This window comes from Heptranchias perlo, unplaced genomic scaffold, assembly GCF_035084215.1.
Source record: "Heptranchias perlo isolate sHepPer1 unplaced genomic scaffold, sHepPer1.hap1 HAP1_SCAFFOLD_55, whole genome shotgun sequence".
NCBI lineage: Eukaryota > Metazoa > Chordata > Chondrichthyes > Hexanchiformes > Hexanchidae > Heptranchias > Heptranchias perlo.
In genome coordinates, this window is record NW_027139570.1 from 2210324 (window position 1) to 2223093 (window position 12770).

The 12770-nt window shown below is 43.5% G+C and overlaps 5 non-coding genes across 5 annotated transcripts; 3 read left to right on the forward strand and 2 right to left on the reverse strand.

The window, feature by feature from the left end:
• Nucleotides 1-74, forward strand: trnan-guu (transfer RNA asparagine (anticodon GUU)). Its single transcript has one exon. It is a non-coding gene; the product is annotated as a tRNA-Asn (tRNA).
• Nucleotides 75-513: 439 nt separating this feature from the next.
• On the forward strand, nt 514-586 carry trnav-cac (transfer RNA valine (anticodon CAC)). Its single transcript has one exon. It is a non-coding gene; the product is annotated as a tRNA-Val (tRNA).
• Nucleotides 587-3092: 2506 nt separating this feature from the next.
• On the reverse strand, nt 3093-3176 carry trnal-cag (transfer RNA leucine (anticodon CAG)). The gene has a single exon. It is a non-coding gene; the product is annotated as a tRNA-Leu (tRNA).
• A 78-nt stretch (nt 3177-3254) lies between these two features.
• Nucleotides 3255-3327, reverse strand: trnak-cuu (transfer RNA lysine (anticodon CUU)). The gene has a single exon. It is a non-coding gene; the product is annotated as a tRNA-Lys (tRNA).
• A 7839-nt stretch (nt 3328-11166) lies between these two features.
• trnag-ucc (transfer RNA glycine (anticodon UCC)) lies at nt 11167-11238 on the forward strand. The gene has a single exon. It is a non-coding gene; the product is annotated as a tRNA-Gly (tRNA).
• The last annotated feature ends 1532 nt before the right edge of the window (nt 11239-12770 follow it).

Sequence of the window (12770 nt, forward strand, 5' to 3'; positions counted from 1 at the left end):
GTCTCTGTGGCGCAATCGGATAGCGCGTTCGGCTGTTTATCGAAAGGTTGGTGGTTCGAGCCCACCCAGGGACGGAAATTGCACCTTTTTCGTCCCACTTTTGGATTCATTGCCTCATTCTGATCGACCTGAAGCCGGTGCCATGTTTCAATTCCTGATCAGCAGTAACTGGGAACACTTTAAATGGCTCCGATCTCTTCATCTCATTTCAAGTTTTCTAATGTGTGATTTGGCTGCAAGAAAACACTCTGTGAACAATGTCATCTGAGCATGCCTGATTCGCCATAATTTACACTGCCATCGGATATCAGGCACATGAAAAAAAACAGTGAAATGTTTGTGTTGGCGCGATGCTCTGAGATTCCCTGCCTGACCATCGTCACCGATCCTTCTCTGCAGCCTTCCGAAATACAGCGCAGTAAATGTATCCCTGTGAAATGAGCTCGTGGACAGTAATACGGAAATTAGTTTGGCTGAGGGGTTATATCCCTAACACGAGGTTAGCAGTGTCAGGTTTCCGTAGTGTAGTGGTTATCACGTTCGCCTCACACGCGAAAAGTCTCCGGTTCGAAACCGGGCGGAAATATTTTGAAACCTTGTCCCCATTAAAAATGATTAAATATTGAACGATTCACATTGCTGATTGAATGTGAACAAAGTCCATATCTCCAAGCCCTGTTCTTGGAGTCCGCTGAGAGCAGGCAATGAATGCCAGCGTGATATTGGGGGTGAAGGCTGCTTCCAATGCTGTCTCATTACCGGTGGGATCTGGCGGAGATTTGATAAGCCTCATCCATTCAACCAATATATGAAACGGTGTTTGAGAAACATTCAAAAAATATAATAACATCCAGGAGCCTGTCTTCAGAGTGCGCGGCGCAAAGGTCTGACTCCGGATTAAAAGGCTGGTGAACTTGCTTCTGCTTTCTGAAATGTACTTGTCCATCCTTCAGAGGTCATGGGAAATATGTTTTTTGCCTTTCGAAAAAAGACGCGAAAGTTAGAGACATGTTTTGTTTTCAACACGGCTGGTGAAATGGCCGGACTATCATAAATTCGCAGTCGCCTTTGAAACATTTAAAGGCGACTACCTAAAAATCACTTCGTGCAAATTTAAAATCACGGTTCCTATTTATTTCGGTCTGAAAGAAATAACGATAAACGTGTCAGTCAGTGCCCGCGGTGAGACGGTGATGAACTTGTTTGTTGTGAAGTTCACCGCTGGGCTAAAGTTGACGCCGTTTCAAGGACGCGAACCCACTCAATGCAAAGGATGAGCTCATAACCAACAGGTCCAGTCATCGTCAAACATCTCCTTTCTTGTTCAATAGAGGGAGCAGAGGCGTGTACATCATCAGACGCCAGCAACTTTAAGAAATGGAACAGATAAAGGCACAGATGCAAGTTCCAAATCTTTTCAATGCAAAGTTATTTCACTTTATTTGAAGTGCCGTGAGGCTAAAAACGGGTCCGAGATGATTTGCGTTCACTCGTGACTTGTTTTCCAGTGTTTGTCCGTCAGGTTTGCAATTCAATTTGTATTGGATATTGAAGATATTTCAGGATGATTGCACAACATACCATGTGTAAAGCAACCATCTTGATAACTTCAATCATCACACACTCTACATCGACGCTGCAGAGGCCCCAGCACCCCTTTCAATATTGTTTTTCTTAACTCACAGTTTTCAAAAGGGAATTGGATAAACGCTTGGATCAAACTTTTTCAGGGTTATGGGGAAACAGCAGGCGAGTGGGACGAACTGGACAGCTCTTTCAGAGAGCTGGCACTGGCACGATGGGCTGAATGGCGCTATCTTATTCTATGATTCTATTAATAGATCAATTTCCGCCTTTCACTGAGCCTCCCTAAATGGAGCGCAGTAATCGTGTCCCTGTGAAATAAGCTCCTGAAAAGTAATACGGAAATTAGCGTGGCTGAGCGGTTTGAAACTCTGGTTAGGCACCTAACAGGAAATTTCCTCTCTAAGATTGATTAGTTTATCAATTATCTCCCCCCTTTCGATCTTAAATGTCTTTACATATCTTTTTGATCTCTTCTTCTACTGTCATGCCCACAATACCAGTCTCCCTGGTAAATACTGAAGCAAAGTGATTATTTAATATTTCTGCCATTTCGCTGTCATTGCCTGTGAGTTTGTCGTGTGTCTCCCTTAGTGGCCCTATTCTCATAGAATCATAGAATCATAGAATCATAGAAGTTACAACATGGAAACAGGTCCTTCGGCCCAACATGTCCATGTCGCCCAGTTTATACCACTAAGCTAGTCCCAATTGCCTGCACTTGGCCCATATCCCTCTATACCCATCTTACCCATGTAACTGTCCAAATGCTTTTTAAAAGACAAAATTGTACCCGCCTCTACTACTGCCTCTGGCAGCTCGTTCCAGACACTCACCACCCTTTGAGTGAAAAAATTGCCCCTCTGGACCCTTTTGTATCTCTCCCCTCTCACCTTAAATCTATGCCCCCTCGTTATAGACTCCCCTTAAGAGACATGTTTTGTTTTCAACACGGCTGGTGAAATGGCCAGACGATCATAAATTCGCAGTCGCCTTTGAAACATTTAAAGGCGACTACCTAAAAATCACTTCGTGCAAATATTCCTATCCTAAATTTTCTTTGGCTGTTGATGTGTCTCGAATACTTTGCTTTTTTTGATATTCCTTTTTTGCCTTTCCAATAGATCTTCAGACTTCTTTCCCAGTCTTATCACATTCCCCTCTCTCCTTTATTGGCTAGTGTGTGCCCTTTTCTTCAGTTTAAATTTTGCCCTTGTTTCTTTATTCATCCTTGGTGTGTCATTTCTGGCTAGTTTGTTCTTGCTTTTTAGTGGGATATATTTCTCCTGGACTCTATTTATCACCGTTTTAAATGTTTCCCACTGCTGTTCTATTTCTTTGTCCAGGTCATTAATATGTCAAACATATCACCGTTTGAAACTTCTCAAGTCACATTTCCATGACAAAGCCAGTTGCTTTTGTGGGAGGAGCAAATCAACTTGGTCTAAAAATCAGCTGCAGCCCAATCCACAAATAAAATATTTTCACGTCTTCGTAAAAATAAGCAATGTCAGAAGAGGGATTCGAACCCACGCCTACCGGAAGAGATTGCGACCTGAACGCAGCGCCTTAGACCGCTCGGCCATCCTGACTACAAATTTAACGTTTCATTATGCATCAATTCTGCACCGTTGGCCAGTGAACGCAACATAAAAGTTTTAAATGATACTCGCCCAACGTGGGGCTCGAACCCACGACCCTGAGATTAAGAGTCTCATGTTCTACCGACTGAGCTAGCCGGGCCTGATGGGACATCACCGCCTTATCTATTATTGCAGCAAGCAGGAGAAAGACTCCATTTCAAATTATTGGAATCAATTCTGAGTGACAGGATCAACTGTCACTCCGAAAGGCACGGACGAATCAAGGACAGTCAGCATGGATTTTTTAAGTGGAGGTCGTGTCTGACTAACGTGATTGAATTTTTCGAGGAGGTGACAAGGAGGATCGATGAGGGTAGCGCAATTGATGCAGTCGACATGGATTTTCGCAAGGCTTTTGAAAAATTCCCACATGGCAGATTGGTCAAAAAAGTAAAGGCCCATAGGATCCAAGGGAATGTGGCTTATTGGAGCCAAAATTGGCTCAGTGGCAGGAAGCAAAGGGTAATGGTCGACGGGTGTTTTTTGTGGCTGGAAAACTGTTTCCAGTTGGGTGCTGCAGGGCTCCGTACTTGGTCCTATGCTTTTTGTGGTATACATTAACAATTTGGACTGAAACGTCGGGGGCATGATTAAGAAATTTGCCGGTGACACAAAAATTGACCGTGTCGTTGATAGCGAGGAGGAAAACTGTAGACTGTGGGGGTTCAGGCAATTTTCTGATAACAAAGCACTCAATCTATCTCTGAATGAATTTTGAACGAATACGTGTGTTTGACCCAGCACAGGCACGATGGGCCGAATGATCTCCTCTTGTGGACTAACATAATACGATGATACCAAGTGTTGTCAGACAGAAAAGCAACACATTCCAAATAAGAGCAGAGAGAGGAATCTAGTCTAACAGCAGAACAGCACGGTGAGATATTGTATTTGAGAAGGATGAGGAGGGATAATTTTTCAAGGTGGTAGTCACTTAGGGTATCATTTGTGACTTTGATAAGGACCATTTCATGCTGCGACAGTCTCTGGCACTGTGTGTGAGTGTGGGATTCATTCTGTATCTGTCAGTCTCTGGTACTGTGTGTGAGTGTGGGATTCATTCTGTATCTGTCAGTCTCTGGTACTGTGTGAGTGTGGGATTTATTCTGTATCTGTCAGTCTCTGGTACTGTGTGTGAGTGTGGGATTCATTCTGTATCTGTCAGTCTCTGGTACTGTGTGAGTGTGGGATTTATTCTGTATCTGTCAGTCTCTGGTACTGTGTGTGAGTGTGGGATTCATTCTGTATCTGTCAGTCTCTGGTACTGTGTGTGAGTGTGGGATTCATTCTGTATCTGTCAGTCTCTGGTACTGTGTGTGAGTGTGGGATTTATTCTGTATCTGTCAGTCTCAGGTACTGTGTGTGAATGTGGGATTCATTCTGTATCTTGTCACTCTCTGATACTGTGTGTGAGTTTGGAATTGATTCTGTATCTTGTCAGCAGTGTGTGTGAGAGTTTGTGATTAATTCTTTATATAAAACTGTGTGTTAGTGTGGGATTCTTTCGGTATCTGTCAGTCTCTGGTACTCCATGTGACTGTGGGACTCATTCTGCATATACAGTCTCAAGTACTGTATGTGTGAGTTGAATTCATCCTATATATGCAGTTACTCATACTGCATGTGATTGTGGGATTCATTCTGTATATACAGTCTCCAGTACTGTATGTGGGAGTTGAATTCATCCTATATATGCAGTTACTCATACTGCATGTTAGTGTGGGATTCATACTGTACCTGTCAGTCTCTGGCACTGTGTGTGAGTGTGGGATTAACTGTGTGTCTGTCAGTCTCTTGTACTGTATGTGAGTTTGGGATTCGTTCTGCATCTGTGAGAGTTGGAGTCATTCTGTGTCTGTGTGTCTCTGGTACTGTCTCTGAATGTGAGATTCATTCTGTATCTGTACGTAATTATTCTCTCAGATTAAATTATGGTGTTCAATATTGCAGCTTTTATATCTCAATGTTTAAATAGTTTTACTCCTTGTTTAATTGGTAAATATGGACATACTTTCGGATTTGATGCTGGAGGTTTTAACCAGATTATTTGTGCGCTTTTTGGAGTACTATTAAATCTCTATCTCTGTGAGTACTGTTGTGGATGATAATGCATCTTTAAAACTGATAAGGTGACATTTTTGAATTGGTATGTAATGTGTAGATCAGTCTGTAGAAATGGAATTGATACCGTATCTTTCAGTCTAATATTGTATGAGATTTTTGGACTGGTATGTAATGTGTATCTCAGTCTGCACTAATAGAATTGATACTCTATCTTTAAATCTCATTCTACGAGTTCATTCTGAACAGGTATCTAATTTGTTTCTCAGGTTTACTATCTTTCAATATTTCTCACTCTGATACTCTGCCTGAGTTTTGGACTTGTGTGCAATTTGTATCATATGATACACATTTCGAATGGATATTCCATGGATTAAAGTCATGTGTGTGAGAGTTCTGGGCTAGTATTCAATTTGAATCTCGGGGTACATTATTGGGATTCATTCTGTACCTTTGAATCGGGTACCATGTGTGATTTCTATCTGGTATTTAATTCGTAGCTAATGTTGCTCTATTGTGAGATTGACACAGTGCCTTTCACTCTGAGAGTGTGATTTTGGACTGGGATTTTTGTATCTACCTGTCAGCGGGACTGAGTTAGGGGGAAATGGAACAGTGTCTGCCTCACCTACTCTGCTTGACTGTTGGATTGAAAATGTGTCTCTGGAAATTGTGATCATTGTGGGACTGACTACTCCTGCTGTCTGAGACTGTGGAACTGATGACCTGTCTGTGTCTCTGTGCTCTGTGAGTGATAATATACTTACTGTGTGTGAGAAGGAGCTGGCTGTACTGTTCCTTCTGCCTCGGGTGGAGGAAGCATCACATTTATTCTGGATCGTTCAAGGGTTTGCCTGGAGAAAGAAAATGATCTCTTGTTACTCAGGAACAGGTGAGGTAGAAAAGACAGAAGTGATCAGTTTAATATCTCTGTTAATGATCATTTTGAATATCCACAAATGAAATCCAGTGATACAAACAGTGTCAGTGTCTGACTCCACTGCAGTACTGCAGCACTCAGCTTCTGCATACCAGGTGTGTTGGGCTGTTTTACAACAATTTAATAACATCCAGACACGGCCCAACCCCTGCACTGATCCATGAATGGGACGACCCGATGTAGCAGGGACCTTTGTACAGGTCAGGTTTCTAATCCCCTCTCCCATGGGACTAACCGTTCAACCGAAACCAAACAGCCGCTGTTTAAAATGTGTCCTTGACACTTCTCACCTGATGCCTGCAATAGATGCTCTTTGTATAACTCCCCACATCCTTACTGTCCGGCTCTGTTTCCACTCTTCACTGTCCAATAACAATAAACAGGGTGAGACTGGAACTAAACCAGGACCATTCACTCCTGGTTTGGGGAGAGAAAGCAGCAATGATTTTAATAGCAGGTTCTTCCCATTCTCTCTCCCTTCCCCTGGACACACCCTGTACACACACAGCCCGAGAATGACCTCTCATTTCCCCCCTCTCACTCCATGTTCCGGGACCAGTTCCTGATCCACTCCGCCTCTTACAAACAGCCCCCGGACTCCCCCTGACCTTCCCCCGGACTCAATGCCGATGTCTGAGCCCATCTGCGGACACGGTCCCGAAGCGATGATCTGCTGTAACGAGGCTGCTCTTTGCTCCCTTCCCCCGGGGGGCCGTGATCTCTCCATTCCCGGCTGTTTTAAACCATCTTCTTCCGCTCACTGAGGGAATGGCGCCCACAATTCCCAATCCAAAAATCGATGGAAACTTTCCCCAATTGGAATTTTTCCGAGTCTGAGCAAAGGAAGTGGGACTGGGGGAAAGGTCAGAGGGAATGGGGTCCACAGGCAGTGCAGGAACAGGCACCAGAATGGGAAACAGATGGGATTCCACCAGTGCCTAACTCTGGAATCCAGACTGACTTTACAATCTCCAACTTTTAAACTCGATGTTTCCATCCCTGCTCTTTCTCTCGGGGTCTTTTGATGGTAAAGAGCCTTTCAGAGATAAAGTGAGCGGCTGTGAAATCAGCCAATGGATTCTCTTCATTAATGGCCCCTATAATGTGTGACTGAGAGAGGATTTCTCAAACCAATCCTGGAGAAACATGGGAGGAAAGTGGGAGTCGGTGTATTTGCTGGGACCGTGTAGGGTTAATATCAGGCAGCAACAGTCGCAGATTAATTTAACCGGAGTGAAACTGTAGGTCACTGAGAGTAATATCGAACAGCCCTGAGCTGTAAAACTGCAGATAGTACAACAGGCATTAGAGGGTTAAATGTGATCCATTGTTTCTGTCCCTCTCTGTACTGTCCCTGAGTGTGGGATTAATAGTGTTTCTGATCCTTGTACAATATCAGTGAGAGATGTGATTGCATCTTCTGTCTCTCCAACGCGATCTTTCTGGATAAAATCGCACTTTCCCGGTCAGTCTGGAACTAATACTGTTAACGTCTGTCTGTCACTGTGTCTCACCGCTCTCTCTGTCTCTCTCACCGTGTCTGCCTCCCTCTCTCTCTCTGGTGCTGTATATGAAGGTGGATACTGTTATTGAGCGTGATTTGGACACAGATCGGAAGTGTAAGACTGATACTGTCTCTCTCTCTCTCTATTGCTGGACATGAAAGTGGGATACTGTCTGATATAAAATAGAGAGAATGAGATGTCCGGGCCGGGCCTCACTGTAACTGGGGATGTGTTCGGCTCCAGTCCCAGTTCATGGTCATAATCTTTTCACAGATTCAGGGCGAGAGTCTCTGTGAGATGGTAACACTGGCGGAGAAACTCCGCATCATAACTCAAACCCCAACACATGAGATTCTCCAAATCAGCTGGAATAAGGTGTTTGTGAAACGCTGAACCCGTCTGGGAGGGGATGTGTGGGGAGATAAAACAGGGAAACAGACTGAAATGGAGGAGCCGAGTTGACTTGTTATTGAATGGACTGCATTTAGGCAGGAATATTAACGATTTCTAATTGTAACGGGGCTTATTTGAAAGCTTCTGGTTTTTGGGAATCCTTGAATATGAAGCCCGGGTCTGTCAGGGTTTGTGCGGAGCGCTGAGGTTCGGTTCTATTATCGATAAACGGTTTGAAACTGTCGAATGGAGAGAACTGGAGGTGGAGCTGGAAGATCAGAGGCCGCTCTCCGCTCTGTCACTCTGACTGTCTCCTCCCCTCCCGATTTCTCTGTTTAATCCCCCATATGGAACCAAAGCGGGTCGGTGGACTCTAAACACGGTTTACTCGTTAACAGGACGAAAGGCGAGTCATGTTCCTGATCTCCTGGGCACCAGGCAATTCACTGTTATTTGTTTCTGTACAGAGTTACATTTCAGTGATTCCCCAGTGAGTTTGATGCGTTATGTAAATAATCCAACAAAATAGAACAGAAACGGAGCGAAGCGCTGAATTCCACAGATGTAGAAAGGTTAGTCGAGCAGTTCTGGTGATTCTTTACGAGCCCAGCATGGCAAGCAGTTTAAATAAATACAAGAAACCTGGTGATGTGTGGGCTGGGTTCTATAAGTCACCGTTTAATGTAACGGACTGTGGTCACTGCCCCGACTCCAGTCCCATTAATTCCTCATCTCGTCCACAACGAGACAAAAGCAGCTCAAAGCCACACTGGTCGCATGATATTAGCGTTTCCCTTCAGACAGTAACCAATCCTTTCACAGATACAGAGGGTGGCTCTGAAAAGAGCCTTTACATCGAGTTACATTGAACCTACAGCACAGAAACAGGCCATTCGGCCCAACTAATCTATGCCAGCGTTTATGCTGCTCATGAGCCTCCTCCTTCCTTACTTCATCTAACTCTATCGGCATATCCTTCTATTCCTTTCTCCCTCATGTGCTGATCTATCTTCCCCTTAAATGTCCCTCTGTTATTTGCCTCAGATACAACCTCGTAGTTGCAAGTTCCACATTCTAACCACTCTCTGGGTAAAGCAATTTCTCCTGAATTCCCTATTTGATTTATTAGTGAATATTTTATATTTATTACCTGAAGTTTTGGACTCCCCACAAGTGTAAACATTTTCTCTACATCTATCCGAACAAACCCTATCATTATCTTAAAAACCTCGATCAGATCAACCCTCAGCCTTCTCTTTTCTCGTGAAACGATATCCAGTCTGTTCAGTCTTTCCTGATAAGAATATCCTCTCATTTCTGGTATCATCCTTGTGAATCTTGTTTGCACCTTCTCCAATGCCCCTATGTCTATAATATGGAGACGAGACCTGTTCGCAGTATTCCAAGTCTGGTCTAAACAAGGTTCTGTACAAGTTTAACATAACTTCTTTGCTTTTCAACTCTATCCCTCTAGAAATGAATCCTAGTGTTTGATTTGTCTTTTTATGACCTGATTAACCTGGGTCGTTACTTTTAGTAATTTGTGTATCTGTACCACTAGATCCCTGTGCTCCACTATCCCGTTTAGACTCTTATTATCCAAGCAGTGTGTGACCTCCTGATTCTTCATTCTGCAAGTTTATTAATGCCCTCTTGCATTTTGATGCATTCTTCCTTTGTATTAACTAAATCCCCCAATTTGGTGTCGTCCACAAATTTTGGAATTGTACTTCCAATTCCCGAATCCAAATCGTTAATGTAAATTGTGAAGAACAGTGGTCCCATCACCTGGAACTCCACTTCCCACGTTTTGCCACTCTGAGCAGCGACCCTTAACCTCTATTCTCGGCTTTCAATTTTGTACTCAACTGACCTGACTCCACGTGCTCTGAACTTAGCCATGAGTCTACAATGTGGTACATTATAGAAGGCCTTCGGAAAACCCAAATATATCACATCTACTGCATTAAACTTGTCTGCACTTTCTGTTCCTTCTTCAAAGATTTCAATAAGGTTGGTCCTGTCCTTTGGGTTATCAGATTAATCCTTGGCCGGTTTACTTGCTCTTGGAGCTCACAATGCTGGTTTTCTTCGGCATCAGCACGGCCTGGATATCAGACAACACCCTGAGCGATGGTCACCCGTCCCAGCAGCTTGTTGAGCTCCTCGTCGTTGCGGATGGCCAGCTGCAGGTGTCTGGGGATGATGCGGGTCTTCTTGTTTGTCCCGGGCCGCTTTGCCGGGCAGCTCGAGGATTTCAGCCGTCAGATACTCGATGCACAGCAGCCTGATAGACCGGGGCTCCGGCACCCACACGTTCAGCATAGTTCCCCTTCCGCAGGAGCCTGTGAACACGGGTAACAGGGAACTGCAGTCCGGCCCGGGATGAGCGAGACTTGGCCTTGGACCGAGCTTTACCGCCTGTTTTTCCTCTTCCAGACATTTCCACAATCTCACAAACACTTTCACAAAGAATGAAGAAATCCTCCCGCACTCGCCCTTCTCATACATTCTGGAGGATTACAGTGGGGGCACTTGTGATGGGTCTCTCTCAGAGTGTTTACACTGCCCGCTCACCCTCACTGATATTCTATCTTTGAACTGCTGTAATATTGTCCTTTAGTAATATTGCTGCTCCTTCTCCTTTCCCTATTTCCCTGTCCTTTCTAAAGATCTTATAGACTTGAATATTAAGCTGCCATTCCTGTCCAGTTGGTGGTCAGGTCTCTGTAATGATTTAATGGAATTATTTAACTTTACTCAATGGCTGATGTGAGCTGTGGTAAAATGTATTTCCAGCTGGTCAAGTATTGCAGGTATCGACTGTCTCTTCAGTCCGATATCAGGTGAAGAATTACTGGCTGGTGTGGAATTTCCATTGATTGGGGGTTGGTGAAATCGACTGGGCGGAAACAGGAACTGCAACAGAGCGAGAAAGGATCCGTCAGAAACCAGTGAAAATGAAGAACAAAATCCAACAGTCTGCAGTGTCTGTTCAGGATCTGATGTTTGGGAACTATTTTATTGTTGATTATTTTCAGCGATGGTGGTGTAGCGGTGAGCATAGCTGCCTTCCAAGCAGTTGACCCGGGTTCGATTCCTGGCTGTCGCAATTAAGTGTTCTTATTAGTTTATTTCCTTCAGAAACTCTTAAGTTTATAATTGAATTTGATGCAGTTCAGTTGGATATTGTTTCCAAAACATAATCGGGTGTAATTATAGTAAAATATTTTCAACCTTCATTTCTTTTCCCTATAGAAGGAAAAGAGGAAAAACATGCTGGAAATACTGAGTTACCAAGGGTCTAATGAGAGTGAGGAAGGGAAATGATATGTTCGCCTTTATTGTCAGGGTGTTGGAATATAAGAGTAAGGAGGTCGTACTGAAATTGTAGTATGAGGAAATATTGTGTAAAATTGGCCAATATCTGGTGGAGTTTAGAAGAATGAGAGGTGATCGCATTGAAATGTATAAAATTCTTAGACGGCTTGACAGGGTAGATGCTGAGAGTCTGATTCCCCTGGCTGGAGAGTCAAGAACTAGAGCTCATAGTCTCAAGATAAGGGGTCGGCCATTTAGGACCGACATGAGGAAACATTTCTTCACTCAAAGGATTGTGAATCTTTGGAATTCTCTGCACCCCAGAGGGCTGTGGATGCTCAGTCGTTGAGTTATATTCAAAGCTGAGATCGATAGATTTTAAGAGAGCAACATGCATTATAAAGAGTTGGACGACCATGCATTATAAACAGTGAGAGCACCATGCATTATAAAAGTGAGAGCACCATGCATTGTTATCAGTGAGAGCACCATGCATTTAAAAAAGTGAGAGCACCATGCATGACAAACAGTGAGAGCAGCATTGATTATGAACAGTGAGACCAATATGCATTTTAAACAGTTAGAGCACCGTGCATTATAAACAGTGAGAGCACCGTGCATTATAAACAGTGAGAGCAACATGCATTATAAACAGTGAGAGCACCATGCATTATAACCAGTGAGAGCACCATGCATTATAATCAGTGAGAGCAGCATTGATTATGAACAGTGAGACCAATATGCATTTTAAACAGTTAGAGCACCGTGCATTATAAACAGTGAGAGCACCATGCATTAAAAACAGTGAGAGCAACATGCATTATAAACAGTGAGAGCACCATGCATTATAACCAGTGAGAGCACCATGCATTATAATCAGTGAGAGCAGCATTGATTATGAACAGTGAGACCAATATGCATTTTATACAGTGAGAGCACCATGCATTATAAACAGTGAGAGCACCATGCATTATAATCAGTGAGAGCAGCATTGATTATGAACAGTGAGACCAATATGCATTTTATACAGTGAGAGCACCATGCATTATAAACAGTGAGAGAACCATGCATTATAAACAGTGAGAGAACCATGCATTGCAAACAGTGAGATCAGCATTGATTATGAACAGTGAGACCACGATGCATTTAAAACAGTGAGAGCACCGTGTATTTAAAACAGTGAGAGCACCATGCATTATAAACAGTGAGAGCACCATGCATTAGAAGCAGAGAGAGCACCATGCATTGTAAACAGTGAGAGCACCATGCATTTTAAACAGTGAGAGCACCACGCATGATAAACAGTGAGAGCACCATGCACGA